A 6997-nucleotide genomic window follows, 5' to 3' on the forward strand; every position below is an offset into this window, starting at 1 on the left:
TGTAACTTGGTGCAGACACTGTAGAAAATAGGATGAAGATTCCTCAAAAGATTACAAATACAACTACCATATGATCAGGTCATTCTACCTCTGAAGGAAACACATCTGAAGGAAACAAAATGTCAATGAGATATCTCACTCCATGTCAGGTGCGGCATACCTACAATTGCTAAGACATGGAAACAACCCCAGTGTTTATCAACAGATGAATGGAAAGAGAAGACACACATACATAGTAGAATATTCAGCCATAAAAAGAAGGAAATCCTGCCACTTGTGACAACTTAGGTAGACTTTGAAGGCATTATGCTATGTGAAGTGAGACAGAGAAGGACAAATGTATGATCTCACTTATATGTGTAATCTAAAAACCAAGCAAACAAAAACAAATGAAAAACTACTTGTAGAAAAATAATTCAGATTTGTGGTCACCTGAGGTGGTGGGTAGAGGATGTGAGAATTGGAGGAAAGTGATCAAAATGTATAAACTGTACGTTATAAATTAAGTACTGGGTATGGAATGTTCAATATGATAACTAATTAGCTCTGCCGTATGGTATACATGAAAATTATTGAGAGAGTAGGTCCTAAGAGTTCTTATCACAAGGAAAATTATTTTCTTTTGTATCTATATGAGATTATGGATGTTAACTTACTATGATAATTCATCATATATATGTATGTGTGTGTGTGTGTATATATATATATATATATATATATATACACACACACCTGTATGCCAGGTTATGCAGTACACACACAAATTTATACCATACAGTGTATCAATTAAATCTCAATAAAATTGGGGAAAAAACACATGAAGTAAAGGTGTTTATGAAAGTGGAATCTGTATTCTATCACAGGGAGTGTCATTTAGTGGAAAGGATGTGATAGACATTCTGTAATGCATTAGAGAAATGTCTAAAACTTATGTAATTGTGATAGTTTTATGAGGGCACAGGTAACCTACTCTGACAAGAGTGTTATTTAAGGGAACAGGTGTGATAGCTATATCAATGACACATTAAGGTAATTTTTTTAAAGTAATGGAGATGGCTATAGTGCTAGGTGTCTGTTACTTTGAGAAGAATATTATTTCAAGGAATGGACATGATAACCTTTCAGAATGCATTTAAAGAAGTGTTTGAAATACATAATAAAAATGGTTATAAGAGTAATGTGACTTTGAGTATGATATTAAGAAATTGACATTTTAAACATTCTGTACATTATAGAGGGGAGTGTTTAAATACACATAAAGATCATTATTAGAGTGATACATAAATCACTGAGAGGATTGTTATTTGAGTGTGTAGATGTGATATCCAACCTGTAAGGCATTTAAAAGAGAAATAAAAACCAAATGTAACTACTGTGGCTCTAAGAGTGCTACTTGCATTCTACTTTGAGAAGAGTTATTTCAGGGCATGGATGTGATATCTATTTTGTATTAACATAGAGAAGTGTTTAAAATTGTACTTAAGGGATCCTCGGGTGGCTCAGTTGTTTAGTGCCTGCCTTCGACCCAGGGCGTGGTCCTGGAGTTCCGGGATTGAGTCCCACATTGGGCTCCCTGCATGGAGCCTGCTTCTCCCTCTGCCAGTGTGTGTGTCTCTCATGAATAAATAAATAAAATCTTAAATAAATAAATTAATGAATAAATAAAATTGTACTTAATAAAGATGGATATAAGAATGCTTATCGCATAAGCTCTGACAGTTGGGTTTTCTCTTTTTTGTAACGTAAGCACCTGACTTAAGCTTTGATTGCTAAGGGTGCACTTCAACAAAGCATCCAAGGCATCCTGTTCAAAGGTGACTCTCTTTTGCCACCTGCATGCCAGCCACATGTAGTGTAAGAGCTGGCTTGCACCCCACCCCTGAGGCTCCGTTTATCTTGGTTGGTTTGGTAACTGGCCATTTGAGCCACTTGTTTTTTTTTTTTTCCCATGCTTTAGATTTCCACTCTTATGTTTAAAATTTACCAACAAAGTGAGCCCGTGAAACCCTAGATCCCTACCCTCAACTCCAATAAAAGCTAAACTCTAACCCTCTTCCCCCACCTGCAACTTTGAAGTGTGGCCTCAGATGTGTGTATCATTTTCAGGACTTGTAAATAATAAACCTGTTTTTGATTTTTTTTAAGTTTTCTGATGGTTATTGCTGAGGCATCTTGCAATCATATTAAGAACCATGCAGGCCTGTCCAGCTACACTGGTCATCAAGAGGCTAAGACTGGCACACAAAACAAAAAACTTGCAAGCTACCTTGATAAGAGTGTTATTACAGGGGACGTATGCTATAGACATTCTGTAAAACATTATAAAAGTTTAAAAACAATAAAAATGGTTAGATGAGTATTATGTGGAAGCTACTTTGAGAGGGGTGTTATTTCAGGGAATGGGTATAATGCATTCTATAATGCATTTTGAGAAGTTTAAAAACACATGTAATAAAGTTTTTAAGTGTGCTGCCTACTGGCTAGGAAAACAGTGTTATCTAATGTAATGGATGTGTTCTCATAATGTAATGCAGGTAGAGAAGTGGTTAAAAACACACGTGTTCTTGGGAATAAAAAAAACCACACATGTGGGATCCCTGGGTGGCGCAGTGGTTTGGCGCCTGCCTTTGGCCCAGGGCGCGATCCTGGAGACCCGGGATCGAGTCCCACGTCGGGCTCCCAGTGCATGGAGCCTGCTTCTCCCTCTGCCTGTGTCTCTGCCTCTCTCTCTTTCTCTCTCTGTGACTATCATAAATAAAGATTTAAAAAAATTTTTTAAAAAAAACCCACACATGTTAACATTTGCTATATGAGTGATCTGTGCAAGCTCCTTTGACTAGAATGTTATTCCAGGAATTCATGTGATAGCATTTCTATAATGCGTTTAGAGAGATTTTTAAAGATCGTGTAATAAATATGATTAGAATAGTATTACCTGCCTTCTGTGAAGAGAACTGTGTTGTTAAGTGAATGGATGTTACTGCATCTAGAGAATTATTTAAAAGGACATGTAATAAAGATGATTATATGAATGCAACATGGAGGCTGCTCTAAGAGTGGTATCATTTTAGGTTACAGGTGTTTTTCCACCTTTTTTTTGTTTTTCCACTTTTATTATGATATAATTGACATGTAATTGTATAAGTTTTAGATGTACTACATAATGATTTATGTGTATATTGAAAAATGGTTACCACATAAGATTCGTTAACCTTTCTTAACACACATTGTTGCAATTATTTTCCTTGTGATCAAATAAAGATCTATTCTTTTAGCAACTTTCAAATATATAATACATTATTGTTAATTAAGTTACTATTTTTTTAAAGATTTATTTATTCATGAGAGACACAGAGAGAGAGAGAGAGAGAGAGAGAGAGGCAGAGACACAGGCAGAAGGAGAAGCAGGCTCCTTGCAGAGAGCCTGATGTGGGACTCGATCCTGAATCCTGGGATCATGCCCTGAGCTGAAGGCAGATGCTCAACTGCTGAGCCACCCAGGTGTCCCATTAAGTTCCGAATTTTTTAAATTACATCCTCAGAACTTATTTCTCTTAGAGCTGGATATTTGCAGCTTTTGTCCACCTTCACCTGATCCCCCACTCCAAACCCCTGCCTCTGGTAACCACAAATCTGATCTCTTTTTCTATGAGTTAGCTTATTTTATATTCTATATACAAGTAAGATCATACAATATTTGTCTTTATTTAACTTATTTCAGTGCCCTCAGGGCTATCCAGGTTGTCACAAATGACATGATTTCCCTTTTTCATGACTGAATAGTATTCCATGTTTACATATATGTATATATATTACATATCCCCCAATTTCTTTAACCAGTCATCTTTTGATTGACATGAAGTTTTTGTTGTCTAAATAATGCTGCAGTGAACATAAGGCTGCAAACATCTCTTCAGAACAATGATTTAATTTCTCCTAGATATATACTAAATTTTAAAAATATTTTATTTTTTAATTTTTTTTTATTTGAGAGAGAGAGAGAAAGAGCGCACAAGTGGGGGGGCAGAGAGAGAGAGAGAGAATCTTGAGCAGACTCTGCTCACTGCAGAGCCCCACACAGGATTAGATCTCACAATCCTGAGATAATGACCTGAGCTGAAATCAAGAGTTGGACACTCGGGGAGCCCTGGGTGGCTCAGCAGTTTAGTGCCTGCCTTTGGCCTGGGGTGTGATCCTGGAGTCCCAAGATCGAGTCCCACATGGGCCCCGCTGCGTGGAGCCTGCTTCTCCCTCTGCCTGTGTCTCTGCCTCTCTCTGTGTGTCTTTCATGAATAAATAAATAAAATCTAAAAAAAAAAAAAAAGACACTGAACCAACTGAGCCACTCAGGTGCCCCTGGGTACATACTAAATTTTTAATTGAGTTAAAATCTCAATTTTAGTTTGGATTTTAAAAGCTGAATCATATGGTAGTTTCAGTATTTTTTAAAGATTTTATGTATTTATTCATGAGAGACACAGAGAGAGAGGCAGAGACATAGGCAGAGGGAGAAACAGATGCCTTGTGGGGAATCTGATGTGGGACTCGATCCTGAATCCTGGGATCATGCCCTGAGCTGAAGGCAGACACTTAACCACTGAGCCACCCAGGTGTCCTGGTAGTACTAGTTTTAATTTTTGAAGGAATCTCCCTTCATTTTCCTTAGTGGCTATACCATTTTGTAATTCCCACCAACAATGCACATGGGTCTTTCTCCACATCCTCGCCAGCATCTGTTAGCTCTTATCTTTTTGAATTCTAACAGACTGTGATTTTGATTTGCATTTCCCTAATATGAGGTTGAGCCGCTTCTTATATAATTTAGCCATTTCAATATCTTCTTTGTAAAAATGTTCATTCGGGTTATTTGCCAATTTTTAGTTTTTTAAATTTTTTTTATTTGCCAATTTTTAAATTGATTTTTTTGCTGTTGAGTTGTGTCCTTTACATATTTTAAATATTAATCCCTTAGATATGTGGTTTGCAAATAAATTCTGCAGTTCTGTAGATTTCTTTTAGATTTTGTTGATCATTTCTTTTACTGTGCAGAAGCTTCTTAGTTTGTTGTAGTCCTGCTTGTTTACATTTTTTATTTTGTTGCCTGTGATGTAGGTGTCATATGAAAGGAATCATTTCCAAGACCCATGGCAAAAAGCTTTTCCTATGTCGTCAGTCTTCTCAGAGTTTTATAGTTTCAGACTTACATTTAAGTCTTTAATCCATTTTGAGTTAATTTTTTGAGCAGTTTAAGATGGAGAGTTAGTTTCATTCTTTTGCACATGACTATCCAGTTTACCCAGCACCACTAAATGCAGAAACTACCTTTTCCCCATTGAATATTCTTGGCTCCATCATCAAATGTTAGTTGACTGTCCATATGAACTTTATTTCTGGGTTCTCTTCTGTTCCACTGGTCTCCATGTGTCTGTTTTATGCCAATAGCACAGTATTTTGATTCTTACAGCTGTGTAATGTTCTTTGAAATCAGGAAGTGTAATGCTTCAACCTTTATCCTTGTTGAGATTGCCATATAATACTTTCTTAAGTATGTAATACTCTATTTTATGCTGGTAACAGTTTAATTTGATAGCATTACTAAACTTTTCACTTTTACTCACCACCCTCCTCACATTTTAGGTTGTTGGTGTTATAGTTTACATATTTTTATATTGTGCATCCATCCAATAGCAAATTATTGCAGTTACATTTATTTATAATACATTTTTTAAACTTATAAACTAGACTTATAAGTGAATTATGTACAATTACAATATTGAGAAATATATCTTCTTTTTTAACATTTATTTATTTATTTATTTATTTATTTATTTATTTATTTATGATAGACAGAGAGAGGCAGAGACACAGGCAGAGGGAGAAGCAGGCTCCATGCCAGGAGCCTGATGCGGGACTCGATCCCGGGACTCCAGGATCGCGCCCTGGGCGGAAGGCAGGCGCCAAACCCTGAGCCACCCAGGGATCCCCTTTATTTACTTTTAACAGTAGATTTTACACACATATCCATATGTTTTATGATGTTAATTTGCATCTTTTTATTTTCGTTTAAAGAACACCTCTCATCATTTCTTGTAAGGCAGATGTAATGACAGTGAACTCCCTCAGCTTCTGTTTGGGAAAGTCTTTATTTCTCCTTGATTTTGCCTCTCCATAGGCCTCAGTTTCCCAATTGTCCAATGAGGAATTAGATTCAGAAATTGAGTGTGAATGCAGCAGTGGCCCTAGCTCCCTCTGCCCCAAATGCTGCATGGACAGGGCTGCTAAATGTCCATCCAGGCTGCTCAGTGCCCCCCCCTCCCCCGCCTCATTCTACTAACAGCCTTTTCCATAGTCCCCTGAGAAAACCCAAGTGGAACCAGGGCCCAACTTTGAGGGCACAGCTGGGTTCACACCTGGCTCCACCTTCTTACTGGGAACATTTTGGGGCCTTCTGCTTCTCTCCTGAGTGGCTTTTTGCAATCCCACCTCCTCGTGAACACATCCCTGTGTAGTTCGCTTCTGTGAGTGTGGACTGGACTTAGTGACCTCTACTCCATAGAAGATGGCAAAGCAATGCACTGTCACTTCCAAGAGCTGGAAATGACTTTGAGTGACTAATGTTTCACTCGCTCTTTCTTGCATTCTCTCCTCTTTTCCCTCTTTCTCTCTCTTCTGTCTCATATCCCTCATTCTGAGGTAGAAACAGAAATTTCATTGGCTGTGCTAGGAGAGGTTCCTACAATCCATGACTGAAAGCGACCAAAAGAGAAGTGCTCAGGCCCTCAGTCCACACTGAGTCCTGCTGCACCGTGGAGTGCATGCAGCTCTAGTCCTGACCCATGGGAGCCTCAGTTGGGACCATAGCCCCCACCTCTTGAGATTCCTTAGGAAAAAGGCTCCTAGGACCACCTGGATTCCTGGCCCACAGAAACCATGAGATAATCCATGTCTATTGTTGCAAACCACTGTATTTGGGGTATCTTTTCCACCCAGAAATAGA

Source organism: Canis lupus, chromosome 4 (assembly GCF_011100685.1).
Source record: "Canis lupus familiaris isolate Mischka breed German Shepherd chromosome 4, alternate assembly UU_Cfam_GSD_1.0, whole genome shotgun sequence".
Lineage (NCBI taxonomy): Eukaryota > Metazoa > Chordata > Mammalia > Carnivora > Canidae > Canis > Canis lupus.